The sequence below is a fragment of the Rhinoraja longicauda genome, chromosome 15, assembly GCF_053455715.1.
Source record: "Rhinoraja longicauda isolate Sanriku21f chromosome 15, sRhiLon1.1, whole genome shotgun sequence".
Taxonomy (NCBI): domain Eukaryota; kingdom Metazoa; phylum Chordata; class Chondrichthyes; order Rajiformes; family Arhynchobatidae; genus Rhinoraja; species Rhinoraja longicauda.
Genome location: NC_135967.1, coordinates 49,971,887 through 49,995,542, shown reverse-complemented (window position 1 = coordinate 49,995,542; position 23,656 = coordinate 49,971,887).

Below are 23,656 nucleotides of genomic sequence, written 5' to 3'. Positions count from 1 at the left end.
TGGAACAGTCCGTTGCTGGGGTGGTAGGGGTCCCCCATAATCTTGCTTGCTCTGGATCTGCACCTCCTGATGTATAGGACCTGCAGGGGGCGAGTGTAATTCCCATGGTGCGTTCAGCCGAACGCACTACTCTCTGCAGGGCCTTCCTGTCCTGGACAGAGATGTTCCCAAACCAGACTTGTGATGTTCCCGGACAGGATGCTCTCTACAGCCCCAGAATAGAAGCACTGAAGGATCCTCAGAGAGACTCTGAATTTCCTCAACTGTCTGAGGTGGTAAAGGCGCTGCCTTGCCATACTCACCAGCGCGGCAATGTGTGTTGTCCATGTCAGATCCTATGTGAGGTGGACTCCCAGGTATTTAAAGCAGCTCAACCTATCCACAGTAATCCCTTTTATCTCCAGTGGCATGTACGTCCTCGGATGCTGAGCCCTTCTAAAGTCTACAATCAGCTCCTTAGTTTGTGTGACATTCAAGAGGAGGCTATTGTCCTGACACCAGAGTGCCAGATCAGCCACCTCCTCCCGGTAGGCTTTCTCATCGTTGTCGGAGATCAGGCCCACCACCACAGTGTCATCAGCAAACATGATGATGGAGTTGGAGCTTAACCTGGCCCCACAGTCATGTGCGTACAGGGAGTACAGTAGGGGGCTAAGGACGCAACCCTGGGGGGATCCTGTGCTCAGGGTGAGGGGGTTAGATGTATGTCTCCCCATCTTGACCACTTGGGGCCTGGCGGTGAGAAAGTCCTGGACCCAGGCACACAGGGGAGTGTTAAGCCCCAAGTAAGAGTTCGGCAAAGTGTCGCAAACACAAGGCATGCAGTTATGTAGATGAATTGTACGTAAATCACACGTAAAATTCTGTAAGGCAGAAAAAAATACTGCAGAAATCGCCATAGTGCCAAACACGTTTGAAACATAAGTCCCCGGGATGGCGAGACTGTCATGAGGAAAGATTGGAAAACTGGGGTTGTATTCACTGGAGCTTAGAAGGATGAGAGGGGATCTTATAGAGACGTATAGAATTATGAAAGGACTGGACAAGCTAGATGCAGGAAAAATGTTCCCAATTTTGGGGGAGTCCAGAACCAGGGGCCACAGTCTAAGAATAAAGGGGAGGCCATTTAATACTGAGGTGAGAAAAACATTTTCACCCAGGGAGTTGTGAATTTGTGGAATTCTCTGCCACAGAAGGCAGTGGAGGCCAATTCACTGGATGAATTTAAAAGAGAGTTGGATAGAGCTCTAGGGGCTAGTGGAACCAAGGGGTATGGGGAGAAGGCAGGCACGTGTTACTGATTGAGAATGATCAGCCATGATCACAATGAATGGCGGTTCTGGCTCGAAGGGCCGAATGGCCTCCTCCTGCACCTATTGTCTGTGTTAATAAGTCCACGGTCCCGCAAGAGGATGCCCGTGTTCCGTTGGCGAGGTAGGAAGAGGGTTGTGCGTATTGATCCATGATGTTAATGATTGTAGGAACGTAGCTGTTCCTGAACCTGTGGCGAGGAACATCAGTCTACTGTACCTGCTGCCGGATGTTAGCGGTGAAAAAGGGGAAAGACGTGTGCATCTTTGATGATAGTTGCTGCATTCTTGACGCGGAAATGATTTTGATGTCTTGCAGGAAAATAACTGTAGATGCTGGTACAAATCGAAGTATCATAAAATGCTGGAGTAACTCAGCGGGTCAGGGAGCATCTCTGGAGAGAAGGAATGGGTGACGTTTCGGGTCGAGACCCTTCTTCAGACTGATGTCAGGGGGGGCGGGACAAAGAAAGCATGTAGTTTGAGACAGGAAGTCAGTGGGAGAACTAGGAAGGGGAGGGGAAGGGAGGGAAAATGAGCTATCTAAAGTTAGTCAATGTTCATACCGCTGGGCTGTAAGCTGCCGAAGCGAAATGTGAGGCGCTGTTCCTCCAATTTGCGGTGGACCTCACTAGAACACTGGAGGAGGCCCATGACAGAAAGGTCAGACTGGGAGTGAGAGGGGGAGTTGAAGTGCTGAGCCACCGGGAGATCGGGTTGGTTAAGGCGGACTGAGGTTGAGCGAAACGATCGCCGAGCCTGCGTTTGGTCTCGCCGATGTAGAGAAGTTGACACCTGGAACAGGGGATACAATAGATGAGGTTGGAGGAGGTGCAGGTGAACCTTGCAGTAGGCAGTGTTACAGTGTCTTGCAGTGGGCAATTGGACAAAGGGGATGGAACGTTTCGAAAGCACAATTGCGTGTTCTTTGCGTCAACGTGGTGCAAACCAGAAAATTCGACTAAGCACTGCAGGTTTTAAACCATGACATCAAAGCAATGTAAACTCGCTCAATTGGGATAGTATTCCACCTTAATGAAGGGGCTCAACGGAAACTCATTCAACGGAAACAGGTTCATTGCAATCACCTGCAATGCTCAGCAATGCCCCTGTCTTCCGTAAACAGTTCAAGGATAGCCCGATGTGCAGCTGAGAGTAAATGGCCACTCAATGTCACCTCTAAGAAAGGCAATAATTCCTGTTGCTAATCAGACTACCTTTGGACGGGAAGGGCTGAGAAGAAGCTGCCTCTTCCCGAGGTGCCCGCCCAGAAGGCTCGTCGAACCGCGGGACCGGTAACCTGCCCAGAAACTCGGAGGACGGCGAAACTGGGAGACGACGGGCGTTAGGAATAGGTTGGTAGGAGGGTGAACCGGGGTGACGCCAACAATGGCTTCAAGGTAGGCTGCAGAAAGCGCCCCGGGACACAAAGATGGCCGGGCGAGGAGAGGAGAGGAGAGGGGACGGAGGTCGGTCACGGGAACTGCTCCAGCGCATGGACCGAACGGACTTTGGGCTTTGAACAATGGCGTCAAAAATGGCGGCGCCTGCATGTGTGAGGAATGGAGAAAGGATCTCACTGTGCAGTTGCAAACGCGGGAAATAAAGCACTCCTGAACCATTGACCATTGATTGAGATTGTGTTGCACATTCGGCAATAGACAAAATAAGCCAAACTCAAGTTTTGTTATACTCCTTTTTACCAGAAAGTGAATCCTTCTTTAGTTTAGTTTTGAGATACAGCGCGGAAACAGGCCCTTTCGGCCCATCAAGTCCGCGCTGACCAGGGATCACCCCGTACACAACACTTCCTACACACACTGGGGATAATTCTTACATTTACCAAGCTAATTAACCTACAAACCTGCACGTCTTTGGAGTGTGGGAGGAAACCGAAGATTTCGGAGAAACCTCACGCAGGTCAAGGGGAGAACGTGCAAACTCCGTGCAGACAGCACCCGTAGTCGGGATCGAACTTTGGTCTCCGGCGCTGCTTTAGCTGTAAGGCAGCAACTCTACCGCTGCCCCACCTTGTCTGTTACCACTCAGACAGCGCGAGCGCAACTTTCATTGTTTAGAAATTTGTTTAAAAAAAAATCAAGGCCTGTACCTGAACAGATGATTTCAACGTCCTGTTTGTGCCCGCACCCACGCCGGCCAACAACAGGTCCCGAAACATTTGCGAAGTGGGTTGAGAGGGAAACTTCCATTCTGTACCCACAGCTCAGTTCCTGACAGACACGATCACCAATTGGTATTGACCAGGATATGTCACCGCACAAGGTACTCCATGTTCCACCCGTGAAGAGCTCCAGCCTACCTCCACAGGGACTGCTTCCTCCCACCAATCTGGGTTTCCGAGGTCCTGGAAATCAGGAAACAGCGTTTTCCATCTTAAAAACACATTTTGCACCCCCCCCCTTCCAATACATATTTATTGCAAATTCTGTGCAAATAAACACAAGCTCAAAACCCATCGCCCGAAACGAGCACTTGCAGTATTAATATGATCACATAGTGGGTGTGAAATAAGAAACGGTTCGTGACGATATGAATTGTCATTTGTTGGAAAATATTGTATTGTACAAGAGGTCACAGGGTTGTGCAATTAACTTCCATAAAAAATATTGAAGCATTTAGCAATAGAATATTAAAGGGGTGATCTTATAGAGGTATGGAAGATGCTGAGTTGAATTGACAGGGTAAATGCACAATCTTTTACCCAGATTAGAGGAAACCAGAACCAGAGGACATAGGTTTAAGATGGGACGGGATAGATTTCATAGGAACCTGAAGGGGCAGCCTTTTTACGCAGGCTGGTAGGTATGTGGAACTAGTTGCCGGAGGACATAGTTGAGGCGGGTAATATGACAACGTTGAAAACAAATCTTGCTTCTTCATTCGCCAAAACACCTTCATCAACGCCGATGAAATGTTGTTCATCAAAGCGTTATCTTTCTTTCGCCTTCCACTGATGCGGCCTGACCTGATGACCGCTACTGTGGGGAGAGGGAGTTCGGATGACTGAATATGCTAGATATTATACTATATAAGCGCTTTAAATTACAACTAGACCAAGCGGACCCGTTGGGCCCAAACCTCTCCTGCATTGGTGCAGCACCCTCTCCTCCCTCCCTCCCCTCTTCCCCCTCCCCTCCCTCCTCCCTCCACCACCCTTCCCCTAACCCCTCCCCTCCCCCTCTCCTTCCACTCCCCTTCCCCTCCCCCCACTCCATTCCCCTCTACCCCCCTTATCCTCCCTCCCGAGGAGATAGATTTTAAAATGTGAATAACTTTTAAAGTATAACACCGATTTCAATTAAACTTCTTCCATTAGCACCAAAGGGACGATGGTGAGTAAGGTGGGCCTAAAATTGTCGCGCTATCGTGTACCGTTTTGGCTGTAGTTCACGAACAAACAAACAAACAAACGAGAGTTTTAGTATATAGATGACAGCATTTGTCGCCCCAGCAATCCGCCTCAACTTCTGCAGCATCGGGATTATTTTCGCAAGACGCCAATCGGACAATCCGCATTATTTGACCTGCGCAATTTTTTCAGAAACCAACAAACCCGCCTGGAGGGAAGCAACGGGAAGCAGGTTTTACCTGCGCAGATAACGCCGGCATCATAGGAGTGGGACTCGTTGTAGTGATCCCATGACGATGCACTACACTCCGACAGAGCTCTCTCGCTCCCGCTGCAGCGAACATCCCCCGTCACAATGGGTCCGGACCCTTCCCCAAAGTGAGCCCTGCCCGGCGCTGCCAGCGCGGCCCCGCAGCCCAGCTCCCGGCAAACCACAGCGGCGTCAGGCAAATCCCAGTTATCATCACCCACAGTTCCCCACTGACTTCTGTAGTGAATCTCCAGTCGTCCCGCGCACCGACTGCCGCCATTCACCAGCCGTAACATCACACTTCCTGCAACAACAAAAAAACAGAAAACCCGACACCGCGGGTTACACTGGATTCATTCCGCGGTCTCCCTGCCCCCTCCCGCCCCTCGTTACGCAGTCAACGCGGGCCATGCGATCTTCCCTGGGAATGTCTGCCAGGGACCAGAGCCCGGAGAGGTTGGAGTCCGCGCAGTCATTGAACAACAGGTCATCGCTGCCCCACCAGTATGCCAGGAGCAACTAGTGGGTGATGGGCGAACAATTGTTACCGGTGATGGGCGAGGCTGCTACATTCTGCAGCGCGTTGTGTTCAACACTGACTGGTCTGTCAGTGAGAGTTCATCGTGAGGGGGGGGGGGTGTTCGAGGTAGAAGGACAAAAGGCCCAGGCTGGGGTATCACACAGCGCCTACCCCAGCGCCAAGTGGTGCGGTGAACAGTTGAGCGTTTGTACCGGGTCCCGCCAACAGTGCGAAGGGACTGTTCAACCAGGGACCTCACTGAGGCTTGAAGGCAGCCGCCGCCCCTCATCTACAAACTTGGACCTTTGGGATCGCTCGGTCGCTGTCCCCCACCCATCCTCACCGTGAAAATAACGCAGGATTACCTGATATCCCGGCCTGGCAATCCCCGGGACTGTCTGAAAGGGGAAAACGAGAATTAGATTCCACTGGGTGCAATGGCCGTGAAATGGGATCATTTATCAGTCGGACGTGATAAACACAGCAAGCTGAGCATCGCTCTCTATTGCATGGGGGGGATTTCTGATCCAGGTGCACAGGGAGTGAAACCGCGACCCCTGAACACGCAGATACACACAAAAAGCTGGAGAAACTCAGCGGGACAGGCAGCATCTCTGGAGGGAAGGGATGGGTGATGTTTCGGGTCGAGAAGGGCGTCTTCTTCAGAAGGGTGATGTTTCGGGTCGAGAAGGGCGTCTTCTTCAGAAGGGTCTCGACCCGAAACCTCACCCATTCCTTCTCTCCAGAGCTGCTGCCTGATCCCGCTGAGTTACTACGGCTTTTTATGTCTGTCTTCGGTTTAAACCGGCATCTGCTCCCTTGAACACGTGATTTCTCATGAAAGGGAACATTCAGTCTGGGCAGCAAAGTAGTTACAACCAGTGTCTTTGGTTACAAACATGGTCCGACTGAAAGTGTCTTTAGTGCGTGTTGACACCTCTGCGGACAAGGGGCGATCCTGAAGTGGCAGCAGCTTCGTGAGGAGACTCCGCTTTTTTTCCGACGGTGCAGGGAGATAAAAGTGTAACGGAGTGAACCGACAAATGCATAGAGGGAAGTTGGTTAACGATCGTTCTACAGAGTTGTTTGGGTCGTTCAATAGACAATAGACAATAGACAATAGGTGCAGGAGGAGGCCATTCAGCACTTCGAGCCAGCACCGCCATTCAATGCGATCATGGCTGCTCACTCTCAATCAGTACCCCGTTCCTGCCTTCTCCCCATACCCCCTCACTCCGCTATCCTTAAGAGCTCTATCCAACTCTCTCTTGAAAGCATCCAACGAACTGGCCTCCACTGCCTTCTGAGGCAGAGAATTCCACACCTTCACCACTCTCTGACTGAAAAAGTTCTTCCTCATCTCCGTTCTAAATGGCCTACCACTTATTCTTAAACTGTGGCCCCTTGTTCTGGACTCCCCCAACATTTGGAACATGTTTCCTGCCTCTAATATGTCCAATCCCCTAATTATCTTTTATGTTTCAATAAGATCCCCCCTCATCCTTTTAAATTCCAGTGTATACAAGCCCAATCGCTCCAGCCTTTCAACATACGACAGTCCCGCCATTCCGGGAATTAACCTAGTGAACCTACGCTGCACGCCCTCCATAGCAAGAATATCCTTCCTCAAATTTGGAGACCAAAACTGCACACAGTACTCCAGGTGCGGTCTCACCAGGGCCCGATACAACTGTAGAAGGACCTCTTTGCTCCTATACTCAACTCCTCTTGTTACGAAGGCCAACATTCCATTGGCTTTCTTCACTGCCTGCTGTATCTGCATGCTTCCTTTCATTGACTGATGCACTAGGACACCCAAATCTCGTTGAGCTCCCCCTCCTCCTAACTTGACACCATTCAGATAATAATCTGCCTTTCTATTCTTACTTCCAAAGTGAATAACCTCACACTTATCTACATTAAACTGCATCTGCCATGTATCCGCCCACTCACACAACCTGTCCAAGTCACCCTGCAGCCTTATTGCATCTTCCTCACAATTCACACTACCCCCCAGCTTAGTATCATCTGCAAATTTGCTAATGGTACTTTTAATCCCTTCGTCTAAGTCATTAATGTATATCGTAAATAGCTGGGGTCCCAGCACCGAACCTTGCGGTACTCCACTGGTCACTGCCTGCCATTCCGAAAGGGACCCATTTATCCCCACTCTTTGCTTTCTGTCTGTCAACCAATTTTCTATCCATGTCAGTACCCTACCCCCAATACCATGTGCCCTAATTTTGCCCACTAATCTCCTATGTGGGACCTTGTCGAAGGCTTTCTGAAAGTCGAGGTACACCACATCCACTGACTCTCCCCTGTCAATTTTCCTAGTTACATCCTCAAAAAATTCCAGTAGATTTGTCAAGCATGATTTCCCCTTCGTAAATCCATGCTGACTCGGAATGATCCTGTTACTGCTATCCAAATGCTCAGCAATGTCGTCTTTTATAATTGACTCCAGCATCTTCCCCACCACTGATGTCAGACTAACTGGTCTATAATTACCCGTTTTCTCTCTCCCTCCTTTCTTAAAAAGTGGGATAACATTTGCTATCCTCCAATCCACAGGAACTGATCCTGAATCTATAGAACATTGAAAAATGATCTCCAATGCTTCCACTATTTCTAGAGCCACCTCGTTAAGTACCCTGGGATGCAGACCATCAGGCCTTGGGGATTTATCAGCCTTCAGTCCCATCAGTCTACCCAAAACCATTTCCTGCCTAATGTGGATTTCCTTCAGTTTCTCCATCACCCTAGGTTCTCCGGCCCCTAGAACATTTGGGAGATTGTGTGTATCTTCCTCAGTGAAGACAGATCCAAAGTAACGGTTTAACTCGTCTGCCATTTCTTTGTTCCCCATACTAAATTCCCCTGCTTCTGTCTTCAAGGGACCCACATTTGCCTTGCCTATTTTTTCCCTCTTCAGCAATACAGACACCAATAAACACTTCCTACGACATTGAGTACGTTGTCTGTTTTTACACAGTAACATCAAGAGAGACTAACAATTGCCTCCGCACACTGAAGCCGGTCCTATTCTGCCGGCGCAGCCAAGGCGATCTGTCGGTGAGATACGTTGACTTCGTCCTTCTGCCAAGCGTTTATATTATTGTTTTTTGATGATTTAATTTGTGGACAAGGTTTATTTCAATGATCCACTCTACTCCCCGGTGCGGCTCATTCCCCCAAAGCTCCTGTGCTCGCCGCCACCATGAGCGAAGGGCCGGACAAAAACTGATGGGGAATAAACGAATGGCCACAATGAAAGTTTTATCCGGAGATGAACAACCGTAACATTCTTTGGTTTTGCGCACAATACCCCAAGTACGCAGCGTGTCTGGGGCCGACAAATTTACCAAAGTACTCATTGGAGCCCCAATTGTCCCGAAGGACAATGTATTTAAGGGATCTTCAAATATGCCACAGCGTATTACAACTTACTGGCAAACATAGTAATCTGTAAAATATTATATATTTCAACATAATATTATTATTTCAGAAAAGCTACACTAATAGCATCAATCGTTAGAAACTCTGGCTATGGTTGTAAATGTTCATCTATTTATATTTTATCGGTTGTGGATGTGCTTTACTTTCATTTTATTTGGGAGATTATTGTCTAAAACGGTGGCATAGATTGACAATTACAAGAATCACTTCGGGGGATTCGGTGCCGAGTTACCTGCATATTTAGAAAATGTTTCCCAATCATCCCATTTCGAATTCATAGAATGAGACATGAAACGTGTGTACAAAGACGAAGTCGAATTAACAATTACTTGAGCTGAACATTTGTGACCAAGTATCGAGTCCCGAGAGCGCCCGCTCGCCCACTGCGAACGATTGCGGTCCCGCCACTCAAATATCAGTCGCCGTACCGCTAATCTGCTGAACGCTGGCTGCAAATGATTGGACTTTTGCCCAGTGAATTATTTTAATATTCTTAAACGAACAGTCAATCGATTATCCGTGTCAAATGAAACACGTCAGAGATTAATTCCTTTAACCAGATGAAATGTTACAAACAACAACCTTCTTTTCAGTAGGGACATAAATCAAGCGAGTGGGCAGTGCGCACTGTCAATATCCAGAGCATTAATTAAGTATTCAACATCAAAATGAATCTCTGTGTGGAAATAAAATTATTACGATTCTAATATCCTTTCACGTCTAACAAAATTAATTCGTCCAAACATATACACCGACAAACGCATGCGCGGTGTGGGATTGTTCTGAAGATGCATGTTATAAGAGTAGAATTGGGCCATTCGACCCGTCGAGTCTACTCCGCCATTCAATCATGGTTGATTTCTTCCCCTTAATCCCATTTTCCTGCCTTCTCCCCATAACCCTTGACACCCATTCCAATCAAGAATGTGTCTATCTCTGCCTTAAAAATATCCACTGACTTCATGAGCGGTCATCAACTGCAAAAGGAAACACGCTGAAACACTGATGTGGATACGTTGGCAATGTGGAACAACTGTACAGGTGCACTGCGCAAGGACATGGAGCTGACGATTGAGGAGACTTTTAGTCTAGTTTTGAGATACAGCGCGGAAACAGTCCCTTTCGGCCCACCGGGTCCGCGCCGACCAGCGATTCCCGCACATTAACACTATCCTATACCCACTAGGGACATTTTTTAAAAACCTTTACCAAGCCAATTAACCTACATACCTGTACGTCTTTGGAGAGTGTGGAAGGAAACCGAATGATCTCGGAGAAAACCCACGCAGGTCACGGGGAGAACATACAAACCCCGTACATACAGCACCCGTAGTCGGGATCAAACCCGGGTCTCCGGCGCTGCATTCGCTGTAAGGCAGCAACTTATGGATGTTGACCCATGTATCGGGGATTTAAACCTACAAATAATATCATAATTTTATACTAACCGACGTGAATTTGCTTTATAATAACACCGGTTTTAATTTCCTCTCTCGCTTCCGTGAATTGCTCGGCAGAATGACTGTCGTGTGCCAGTTTAACACGATGTAAAATTCAAAGTGCGTTCTGAAAATAAACTGCAAATGTGTTCTTAATTAATCGCACTAAGTAATGTGAAACTTTCCAAGCGACCAACCAAGTCTTTTGTATATTAAACAATAACATGCGTTTATATGTTTTTTGTAAGTAAGCTTTCACATAATGAACTATGTTCTTGGATGTTATTAGATTGTAATGGAATGGTGGGGTGAATCATTTCAGGCACAACTCAAGGTATTAAACAGGGAAAAAGCACCAAGAAACACCGCGAAAAGCTAAATAAAAGGAGATTGAAGAGCGAAGCCCGGTCTACAATGTCTGTAAAAGGGCCACCCATTCCTTCTCCCCAAAGATGCTGCCTGTCCCGCTGAGTTACTCCAGCTTTTTGTGTCTATTTCCGGTTTATCGTGAAACTGGCTACTTGCCGGTCCCTATGCCCTATGTTGTATTTACTACAAGAACAAGAACCCACCCCCAATATTGACATTTAATTGATTAAAATACATAGCATGAAAACGGGCTCTTCGGCCTCCTGTGCCCACCCCGACCGTCGATAATCCTGAGTTCCGTCATCCACTTTCGCGTACACTCCCCACACGCTTCACAAGAGCCAAATGTCCTGCAACCCCTAAAGGCTTTGGGATGTCGGAACATTCCACACAGACAGCACCCGTAGTCAGGATCGAACCCGGATCTCCGGCCCTGTGAGGCGGCAGCGTTGCCAGCTACGGCGCTGTGCGTGTCGCCACAAAATAAATCCCAATTCGTGAAAACAAAAACAAATTACAGATGCTGACCAAGTTCGAATGAAGTGTCATCCAGCTTAACTCTATTATTTTCTTCCCCGCCCCAGAATGTGTCTCAATAAACAATAGACAATAGACAATAGGTGCAGGAGTAGGCCATTCAGCCCTTCGAGCCAGCACCGCCATTCAATGCGATCATGGCTGATCCCTCTCAATCAGTACCCCGTTCCTGCCTTCTCCCCATACCCCCTCACTCCGCTATCCTTAAGAGCTCTATCCAGCTCTCTCTTGAAAGCATCCAACGAACTGGCCTCCACTGCCTTCTGAGGCAGAGAATTCTACACCTTCACCACTCTCTGACTGAAAAAGTTCTTCCTCATCTCCGTTCTAAATGGCCTACCCCTTATTTTTAAACTGTGGCCCCTTGTTCTGGACTCCCCCAACATTGGGAACATGTTTCCTGCCTCGAATGTGCCCAATCCCCTAATTATCTTATATGTTTCAATAAGATCCCCCCTCATCCTTCTAAATTCCAGTGTATACAAGCCTAATTGCTCCAGCCTTTCAACATACGACAGTCCCGCCATTCCGGGAATTAACCTAGTCTCCCTACTGACCACCCATTCACATTACTTCTGTGTAATCTCACTTTCACCAAGGTTCTGTTGTTAGAATTAAATTCTGCTGAGCCGTTTAATTTGCAGGAAAGTTTGACGAGACATTTGGGATCCTGTCGGCCTTTTTCATTATATTCAAGAACAGGGTTCAATAAGTGAACGCTTACCGACCAAAAATTAATTAACGTTTACAATTACGAAAGTCTTGCGTTTCATTGAAAAGAGCCTGCTTTTAACAATTGGTAACTTGGGAAATCCAACATTACTTTTGGGATCTTTGGCCACCAGAGTTAGTCCAACTATTTGCTTAATATTGATGTCAATAGCAATGAGAATTAAAAACGGAATGGCTTCATGTTTAAATAATATTAAATGCAATGCCTATAAATATCAGCGTACTGTAAAACTAGTGAATAGGAACTTTAACACGATTTACTTCATGATAACATGTGCTGTGTAAACAGCGGTGTCGGCGATCACTATCAGAGACAGATATGTGTTCGTGCCTTCAGCCGGCAACAGATGCAGCTGTAACTGATAGTGCAAACCTTGCAGGCTCTGATACAGTCGCCGCTGCGCTCTTTAAACGTCCGCGGGGTAAGTACCGAATAGAAAATTCAACATTCCAGATTCTGGGGCAGTTCCTTCCCAGCTGTTATCAAGCAACTGGACCGTCTGCTCATTAGGTTGAATGCGGTCCTGACCTCCCAAATACCTGAACAATCTTTAAATGGACATTATCGGACTTGCGCTAAATGTTGTAACCTTTATCCTGTATCGGTACATAGTGAACGGCTTGATCGTAATCATGTGTAGTCTTTTCTTTGACTGGATAGCACTCAACAAAATCTTTTCACTGTACCTCGGTACATATGACAACACTAAAAACTAAACTGTTTTTTTTAATTGTTTGCAACTTCCACGGGCGGAGAGGGTTAACGTACTGATTACATGGTCGGCTTCGGACGGTTCTTTCCGAGCCAGAAGCTCAAGACAAGGACAATGTTTCATCCTCCCGGCTGCCCAGTAATCTTCCGCACAGGGATAACAAGCTTTGTTGTTGAGTTCGAGTAAAAATGGAGAAGGAATAAATACGAGTGGAAATGGAGAAGGAATGAAGAGCGCCAATATTGAACAAGTGCAAGAATGTTCTGGTATCAAGATTTCATAGACCACTGGCAACATTATGTGCGAAGTAGAGAACCCCCGTCTCGTCAAATGGAAAGGACTCCGTAGCTGACTCCCAATGTATGAAATGGGACCGATTAAAACATTTAGCACGATTATAACTGTCAAATATACAATTTGTGAAATTGATTCGGGAAAATAAAAATCTCGATTCTTTTGAAGCGGAGATTGGTCCGATATAGAAGAGAACTCAAGGCCACAGAGTAAGTCTAGTAATTGCCAGAACACATATCATTCGCAAAAGCTGCATTTGACAAGGGAGAATCCGAACAATCTAATGTAATGAAAACTGCGAAGGCTGAGAAACTGGTCCGTGTTATCCTTTAGGAAAACCACTGAAATATGGATAAATTGGAGGGTTGAGATGGGAATTATCTTACAAAAAGTGGGCAAAATGCGGGGACTACATTAAAAAGGATTGCATATTTAATCTAAAAAAAACCACTGAATTCTTTACATATAGCACGATTCAATGGTGGAGAAAATGTGGAAGGAACATTAAATATATCCCGTATCGATCATTAAATTCTATGTCTACATCCACAGATTGGGCCGCATCCCAGCATGGGGGAGAGATGAGGGGGGGGGGGATAATTTTGCTTAAGGAAAAAGGATCTTCGAGAAAGTAATTGATGTAAAAGGTCATAAACTGATGGCAATTGTTATCAAAGCAAAATCTCTCTTCTGGCAAATTTAGTTATCATACTAATTTAACGGCAGCACATAATATTATGTTTATTCCGCATAATTATCATGTTATTTATACCACCTTTCTAATCATTTTGCACCGGAACTACAGCGAATAGGCCACTTAAACTGGGGCCGCACAGTTGCCTGGGTCAGAGCTGCTGCCTCACAGCGCCATGACCCTGCTGCCAATGCCGAAATAGTGTGCTGTCGTTGTGGTGCTCGCACATTCTCCCTCCGACAGCGTGGCTTTCCTCCGGTTTTCACCCTCATCCCAAAAACGTGCGAGTTGTAGGTTAATTGCCCCCTACAATTACCCCTAGTGAATGGGGATTAGATGCGAGAGTGGAATAACAGAACCCGTGTGAGCGAGCGATCCATGGGCGGCGTGAACTCGGTGGGCAGAGGGACCTGGTTCCACACTGTATCTCTAAGAATTATAAACGAATACTGAACTAAATCAGTTACTTGTATCGTGTAGTGCACAAGCAGTAATGTTAGTGATATACACCGATCAGCCAAAACATTATGACCTGATGAGCCAAAACATTATGACCATCTATCTAATATGCTGTTGGTCCTCCGTGTGCAGCCCCATACGCAGCAGGGTGCGATGCACTGTGTATTGTGACACATTCCTCCCGTGACCACCATTAAAATGTTCTGTGACTTGTGCCACAGTAGACCTTCTGTCGGTTCGGACCAGACGGGATAGCCTTCGTTGCCCTCGTGCATCGATGAGCCTTGGGCACCCTGTCTGTCGCCGGTTTGTGGTTTGTCCCTCCTCGGACCACTTTCGGTAGGTACTCACCACTGCAAGCACACCACAAGCCTTGCCGTTTCAGAGATGCTCTGACCCAGTCGTCTGGCCATAACAATTTGGTCCTTGTCAAAGTCGCTCAGATCTTTACTCCTGCCCATTTCTCCTGCATCCAACACATCAACTTCAAGAACTGACTGTTCACTTGCTGCCTAATATATCCCACCCCTTGACAGGTGCCATTGTAACAAGATAATCAATGTTATTCACTTCACCTGTCAGTGGTCATAATGTTTTGGCTGATCGGTGTGTATCAGCCACCCACAGATCAATGCCGGCTCAGTAGGCGAACCTCTGTCTGTGCGCCAGTCTGCCTGAGTTGCTTCGCCGCTCGCTCTGATTGAGCGCATTCCAATAATAACGGTACTATTTCTCGAATAGACTCTTCAATTATCCATTTGGAACTGCGTAGCAAGATCCTCAACCGAAAAATTAAATAATGCAGTTACTTCCATGTATTTGCTACTTCCAATTGCAAATTACATTTAGATAGACACAAAAAGCTGGAGTAACTCAGGGGGTCAGGCAGCGTGTCTGGAGAGAAGGAATGGGTGACGTTTCGGGTCGAGACTCTTTTTCAGACCGTTCAGAAGACCGTTTGAAGGGTCTCGACCGGAATCGTCACCCATTCCTTCTCTCCGGAGATGCCGCCTGACCCGTTGAGTTACTCCAACATTTTGTGTCTATCCTCAGTTTACACCAGCATCTGCGATTCCTTCCAATGCAAATTACATTTGCTTGACCAAAATCTGCAATGGGAATTTATCTGGTTCCAAACAATCGCAATCGGTTTTGCTGATACGGAATATTAATACTAATAGATAAGGACCCAACTTACTGAAACAATGCGTGCGAGGAATAAAACTCTTATTTTAACGTCCCTGTCTGCATTTTGAGATACCTACCACCGTGAATAAAATAAGCCCGTTCCTCGGCTTCATGTGTCCACTGTCCTTCGTCGCACTTCTAAAATGTAGGTTACATCTGTCCGTAAGGTTTCAAACCTCATTCTACACATTCAGAGTAAAGTCCCAGCGATGACAGACAATGTTTCATCGCTTCGATGTGTCAATAAATTCGACATCACAAACATTGACACTGATCAACTTGGCAATCGATAACCGAGTAGGTTTAACGAGTAATCACTCACAGTTCCAAAACAGTAGAACCAACGCCAGCGCGGACATCGGCATCATTGGCAAACGGTTAGGGCAATGGCACCAGAACATTCAACGAACGCTGTTTTCAGGTTATTTCAGACTTATCCCTCTGACATCTCCTGACGCACCAGTGATCTGTTTTGACAGCTTTGACAACTATGTTTTCCACTGAAATCATCCCTTCCGTCCAGACAACCAATAGATTGTCTCAGAGGTCAGGCATGAATTACAGACTGATAAAGTCAACCAATGGCAATGAGCCTGCCCAAACATGGACATCTTGGGCCCATTTCCTTTCCAGCGCGTCTGGGAAGAAAATCTGTACCAATACCTCATCTCCCACTGCCCCGAATTGTCACATGATCACCAAATATTTCCCCAAAAGTCTTCAAACAACGAATTCTCGATTCAGCCCACCGCTCTACGTTTACAAAATGTAATAGCAGAACAATGAATATTTGAAGATGTTTGATTAAATTGAGTCCCAACAGGTAAGGCGGATGAACGCAGGGCCCTGATAGGTACCTGCTACTTGGACGTCCAGCTATTGCAGCAACGTGGTTTAAGGGAGGGACAGGTGTGGCGCGCAATGTTCCAAGCCACATGTGTTACAGGCCAGGCTGGTGTGGGGGCAAATGAGGAGCAGAAGTTGCTTTATTGATTAAGGAAAACATCACGGCCGTAGCATGAGATGTTATTACTGAAGATTAATGCAATGAGGCTACGTGGGTGGAGCTGGTAAATTGATCAGCATGTTGAGGCAGTGGAGGCCAAGTCAAGAGAGAGTTAGATACAGCTCTTAGGGCTAACTGAATCAAGAGATATGGGGAGAAAGCAGGAACGGGGCACTGAATTTGGATGTTCAGCCGTGATCATATTGAATGGCGGTGCTGGCTCGAAGGGCTGAACGGCCTACTCCTGCACATATTTTCTATGTTTCTATGTTAAGATTTTACTATAGGCCTCCAAATAATAAGAAAAACAAATAAGAATATCGGTCATGCCTGGAGATTGCAGACGGCTGCAAGAGAAATAGGGTTGGCCTGGTTGGGGATTTGAACTCTCCTAATATTTACTGGGACAACCGTTGTACCCAGGGATAGATGGGTGGAACTTGTCTATGGAAGATGAGGTAAATTGTGATTCTGGTCATGAAAAAGCAGGAGACGTGGCTCAACTATAGGCACTTGGGTTTAATTCAATCCCCGGAGGAGTATCGGGGATTGGGGAGCGTACTCAACAATGAAACCAGAAGGGTAAAAGAGGCACCAGCTCGGGGGGAAAATATCAAGGAAAATCTAAAGAGATTCCATGCACATCAAGGGGGAAATTGGTAACCGGGGAGACTATAGGCCCCTTCAAAACTCAAACTGATCATCTATGTCATGGGCTAGGGTAATGAATGAACACTTCTCCTCTGGTTTATTGCCAGATTGAGGTTGGAGCAAAAGAGGAAACGTTGCTTTGTGAACTAAGGAGAACATCGCGGCGGTAGAACTTCTCGCCTGTTTTAAGACAGGTAGCTGGATAGATAACAGGCTGTAACTGTAGAGGATTTTAACGTTCCCAATATTGTCTGGAACTGCGATGGTGCCGAAGGCCGGGACGGGTGGGGTTTGTCAAATGTGTTCAGTGGAGTTACCTTGGGCAATATGTAGGGCCCCCTACAGGTTAGAGTCATAGTCATAGAGTCATAGAGTGATACAGTGTGGAAATAGGCCCTTCAACCCAACTTGCCCATACCGGCCAACATGTCCCACCTACACTAGTCCCACCTGCCTGCGCTTGGTCCATATCCATCAAAAACCTATCCTATCTATGTACCTGTCTAGCTGTTTCTTAAACGTTGGGATAGTCCCAGCCTCAACTACCTCATCTGGCAGCTTGTTGCACACTCCCACCGCCCTTTGTGTGAAAAAAGTTACCCGATCCCTCAGATTCCTATTAAATCTTTTCCCCTTCACATTGAAGCTACGTCCTCTCGTCCTCATTTCCCCTACTCTGGGTAAGAGACTGTGTGCATCTACGCGATCGATTCCTCTCATGATTTTGTACACCTCAATGTGATCACCCCTCATCCTCCTGCGCTCCAAGGAATAGAGACCCAGCCTACTCAACCTCTCCCGATAGCTCACATGATCTAGTCCTGACGAGATCATCGTAAATCTTCTCTGAACCCTTTCAAGCTTGACAATATCTTCCCTATAACATGGTGCTCAGAACTGAACACAATAGTCTAAATGCGGTCTCACCAACGTCTTATACAACTGCAACACGACCTCCCAACTTCTATACTCAATACTCTGACTGATGAAGGCCAAGGCCTTTTTGACCACCTTATATATTTGTGACTCGACCTTCAAGGAATCATGCGCCTGCACTCCTAGATCCCTCTGCTATCTCAGCTACCCAGATGTAGATGACAAACTGTAACGGGCCCAGCACTGAACGCTGAGGCACACCACCAGTCACAGGCCTCCAGACCGAGAAGCAACCTTCCACCATCACCCTCTGCTTCCTTCCATGGAGCCAATTTGTTATCCATTCAGCTATCTCTCCTTGGATCCCATGCGATCTAACCTTCCAGAGCAGCCTGCTACGCAGAACCTTGTCAAATACCTCACTGAAATCCATTTACAGCTCTGCCCTCATCCACCTTTTTGGTCACGTCTTCAAAAAACTCAATCAGATTTGTGAGGCACGACCTCCCACATACTAAACCATGCTGACTATCCCTAATCAGCCCTTGCCCACCCAAATGCCTGTAAAACCTATCCCTCAGAATATTCTCTGGTAACTTTCTAACGACAGATGTTAAGTTCGGGGCAAAGCCTCACCTACTCTTAAAAAAACTGAGAATAGCAAGTGACTGAGGAATCAGTGAGCGAGACGATTGCAACCAGCCACCGTGGCGCTATTAGCTTTAAAATAGTTATGGATAAGGATATGGTGGGCCGAAGTCCAAGTTCGGAATCGGGTTGAGGCCACCATTGATGGTATGAGACTGGAACATGCTAGGTAGGGCATGTGCAAATTCCTCAATGACAATTTATCCCTGTCTTACCCCGGAGAAAAAAGGAAGGCTAGAGAACTTGGGGCAGTTAATGGAGAAACCTTAAGGATGGTTCATTTTACTGACCCAGCACCGCACCTGACAATGGGTTGTTTTGTTTAGTTTAGTCTAGTTTAGTTTAGTCTAGTTTAGTTTAGTCTAGTTTAGTCTAGTTTAGTTTAGTTTCGTTTAGTTTAGTTTAGTTTAGTTTAGTTTAGTTTAGTTTAGTTGTTTAGTTTAGTTTAGTTTAGTTTAGTTTAGTGATGCAGCATGAAGACAGGTTTTTTGGATCACCGAATCCAGGCCGACCACTGATCAGATTAGTTTTATATAATTACATTTTAAAATTGTACCTTGTGTGTAGGGGGTGGGTTAGAAAGTGAGATTATATAGACCAATATGATCGGGTGATCAGTGGACTCGGTGGGACGAAAAGCCTGTTTCTGTGCTTTATTATTAAAGTAGACTAAACTAAACTATTGTCAGAAGCAGGACCTCGATCGGAAAGGTTAACTCCAGGGAAGGTGTTCTCCAGAGACGTTGCCTATACCCGCTGAGTTACTCGAGCGCACTGAGTCCTAAACTATTGTCATGTATGGTGCTGGGTCTGCCAAGGTCCTGTCTGTTATTAGACATTAACATTCTGGAGTAACTGAGCGGGACAGGCAGCATCTCTGGAGTGAAGGAATGGCTGACGTTTCGGGAAGAGACCCTTCTTCAGACCCGACCCGAAATGTCACCCACTCCTTCTCTCCAGAGATGCTGCCTGTCCCGCTCAGTTACTCCAGTATTTTGTGTCTGTCATCGGTTTAAACCAGCATCTGCAGGCCCTTCTTACACACTCTGCATTAAGTTTGCATTTCCCTGCAGCGATGGTTTTTGTGTGAGCGATGATGCTGTGCGGAAACGATTCTCAGCAGCAGCTCCGATATAATCTTTGCAACTCTGCCGGTGCAGCTTGCCATGGGTTTTAGGAAACATCCTGCGACCCGTGAAACCCTTGAAGAAATGGCAAATATTCAACATTAATGACCCGCACCGGGTAAAACCGATCGATCCAGACACACGACCATGAAGATACTTTATAGATGTCGACATGGTGTATAATATTCTGTAATATCGGCGTGGAGCGCGCCTCTCACTGACTGAGGGGGCACACGAATTTTGTTGCCAGTTTAATTTTGTTTTCTTCTGACAGGAAGCACCTGCAATTGTGGTATTTCCCCGGCTCATGTTACGCTTGCCCGCACTCCTGAAACATACGGACGTTGAATAAAGTCCATCGCGTGTTTTGTTTATTTCCTATGCATTTACCTTAAACTTAAAGCCCATCCAGTAATAATTGAGCTTCATCGTAAAACATATCCCCCGCTGGAGAGCTTGGGTCGCTTGCTACGCATTACCCGTTCCTTTACATCCAAAATGATGCCAGTAATTATGGAGCATTTTGGATGTGAAGGGGAGCTCAGGCCAACGATTAGTTCATGTGGATCTGCTGCATCGACCGGCTCTATCTTCCCATGACTCGTTTTATTCAAATCCTTTCCTATTTGTAGAAACAAATAAGGACACCGAGTGCTGGAGTAACTCAGCGATTCAGGCAGCATCTGTGGAGAACATTGATAGGTTGCATTTCAGAGTGCTGGAGTAACTCAGCGGGTCAGGCAGCATCGGTGGAGAACATGGATAGGTGACGTTTCACAGAGCGCTGGAGTAACTCAGCGGGTCAGGCAGCATCTGTGGAGAACATGGATAGATGACGTTTCACTGAGTGCTGGAGTAACGCAGCGGGTCAGGCAGCATCTGTGGGGAACATGGATAGGTGACGTTTCACAGAGTGCTGGAGTAACTCAGCGGTTCAGGCAGCATCTGTGGAGAACATTGATAGGTTGCATTTCAGAGTGCTGGAGTAACTCAGCGGGTCAGGCAGCATCGGTGGAGAACATGGATAGGTGACGTTTCACAGAGTGCTGGAGTAATTCAGCGGGTCAGGCAGCATCTGTGGAGAACATGGATCGGTGACGTTTCACAGAGTGCTGGAGTAACTCAGCGGTTCAGGCAGCATCTGTGGAGAACATGGACAGGTTGCATTTCAGAGTGCTGGAGTAACTCAGCAGGTCAGGCAGTATCTGTGGAGAACATGGATAGGTGACGTTTCACAGAGTGCTGGAGTAACTCAGCGGGTCAGGCAGCATCTGTGGAGAACATGGATAGGTGACGTTTCACAGAGTGCTGGAGTAACTCAGCGGGTCAGGCAGCATCTGTGGAGAACATGGATAGGTGACGTTTCACAGAGTGCTGTAGTAACTCAGCGGGTCAGGCAGCATCTGTGGAGAACATGGATAGGTGACGTTTCGGGTCAAGGCATTAGAAGACTTCTTCAGAAGAAGGGGTTCGACCTGAAAAGTCACCAATCCATGTTCTCCATGGATGGTTTCCAACTAGTTGCATTGTTCTGATTAATTTTACTGATTAAATGCCCTCTTGTCGCCTTCCCCTCAGCTAGTAATGAATTATTATACATTTCCTAGGTATCACAAAATGCTGGAGTAACTCAGCAGGTCAGGCAGCATCTAGGAGAGAAGGAATGGGTGACGTTTCTGGTCGAGACCCTTCTCTCCTAGGTGCTGCCTGACCCGCTGAGTTACTCCAGCATTTTGTGATAACTTCGATTTGTACCAGCATCTGCAGTTATTTTCCTATTATACATTTCCTTATCAACGACTGCTTTGATCTGTTATTTTCACACCTTACCATTCCATAAATCCGTGTCCCTCTGCCCCCGACTCTCAATCTGAAGAAGGGTCTCGACCCGAAACGTCACCCATTCCTTCTCTCCAGAGATGCTGCCTTGCCCACTGAGTTACTCCAGCATTTTGTGTTTCTCTTCTTATCTTGTTTGCCCTGCTGAGTTGTTCCAGCACTTTTTGCCCATTTCTATTTGCTCGGAGCTGTTTACGACGCCATTTCATCGGCGTGTTCTAATACCTTCTGCTGAATCGCTTCCACTGGCTTGGTCCCAGGCCAACACCCTTCACAACTCCCCAAATAGAAACTGCTTCTCCCTGCCCTCTGCATTCAGTTCCACAATGTGTACCGCCATTTTACTCGCAGGGCACAATTGTAAACATAGTTGCGACATATTGGGAAACACAACGGCGCAATCTGTCCCCACATCAACGCACTGAGTCGCAGTGATATGTAGAATGGAAACAGACATTGGTCCTGGGTACCCGTCGACTACCACCCACATATTTACACTCATCGTGCACAGTTCCGTTTTTAAACTTCCCATATTTCTTTGGTCAGAGGGCCGTGAATCTGTGGAATTCATTGCCACAAAAGCCTCTGGAGGCCGTCAGTGGATATTTTTAAGACAGAGATAAATAGATTCTTCATTAGTACCGGTGTCAGAGTTTATGAGAAGAAGGCATGAGAGTAAGGTTAGGAGGGAGAGATAGATCAGCAATGATTCAACGGCGGAATAGACTTGATGGGCCGAATGGCCTAATTCTACTCCTATTCCTTATGACTTTATGACCATAACCCCACCACCATCCCCACGATTCCACCACTCATCTACACGCGAGAGCTAATTTACACTAGCCAATCAACCTTGCAGCCACAAGCCTTTGGCAATTATGGCGGTACAGTGGCGCCATACATAGAGGTCATAAGTGATAGGAGCAGAATTAGGCCATTGGACCCATCAAGTCTACTCCGCCTACTCCGCCATTCATCTCTCGCTCCTAACCCCATTCTCCTGCTTTCTCTCCATAACCTCTGACACCTCTACTAATTAGAGTTGCTGCCTCACAGTACCAAAGACCCGGGTTCAATCCTAATCTCCAGTGTTGTATGTGTGGAGTTCACACTTTCTCCCGTGACCGCATGGGTTTCCTCCGGGTGCTCCGGTTTCCTCACATCTCCCAAAGACGTGCGGCTTTGTAGTTTAAATGACCTCTGTAAATTGTCCGTTGTGTGCAAGGGGTAGATGGAAAAGTGGGATCACATTAAACTCGAGTGAACGGGTGATAAATGGTCGGTGTAGAGTTAATGAGTCGAATGATCTGTTTCCAGGCTGTGTCTTTAGTTATTAATCATTCAATACTGGTACCTGGAAACGGGCGCGCCCAGGAGGAACCAGGCGATCATGGGGGAAGATGAAATCTCCACAAAGCCAAGGTTGGAATTGGGCTGAGCTTTTGGGATTTATATTATCAACTCACAGCGGTGGACACGATGGATTGTGACAATAGACAATAGACAATAGGTGCAGGAGTAGGCCATTCGGCCCTTCGAGCCAGCACCACCATTCAATGTGATCATGGCTGATCATTCTCAATCAGTACCCCGTTCCTGCTTTCTCCCCATACCCCCTGACTCCGCTATACTTAAGAGCTCTATCTAGCTCTCTCTTGAATGCATTCAGAGAATTGGCCTCCACTTCCTTCTGAGGCAGTGAATTCCACAGATTTACAACTCTCTGACTGAAAATGTTTTTCCTCATCTCCGTTCTAAATGGCCTACCCCTTATTCTTAAACTGTGGCACCTGGTTCTGGTCTCCCCCAACATTGGGAACATGTTTCCTGCCTCTAACGTGTCCAACCCCTTAATAATCTTATATGTTTCGATAAGATTCCCTCTCATCCTAAATTCCAGTATATACAAGCCTAGCCGCTCCAGTCTTTCAATATATGACAGTCCCGCCATTCCGGGAATTAACCTACTAAACCTACGCTGCACGCCCTCAATAGCAAGAATATACCCTCAGATTTGGAGACCAAAACTGCACACAGTACTCCAAGTGCGGTCTCACTAGGGCCCTATACAACAGCAGAAGGACCTTTTTGCTCCTATACTCAACTCCTCTTGCTATGAAGGCCAACATTCTATTGGCTTTCCTCACTGACTGCTGTACCTGCATGCTTCCTTTC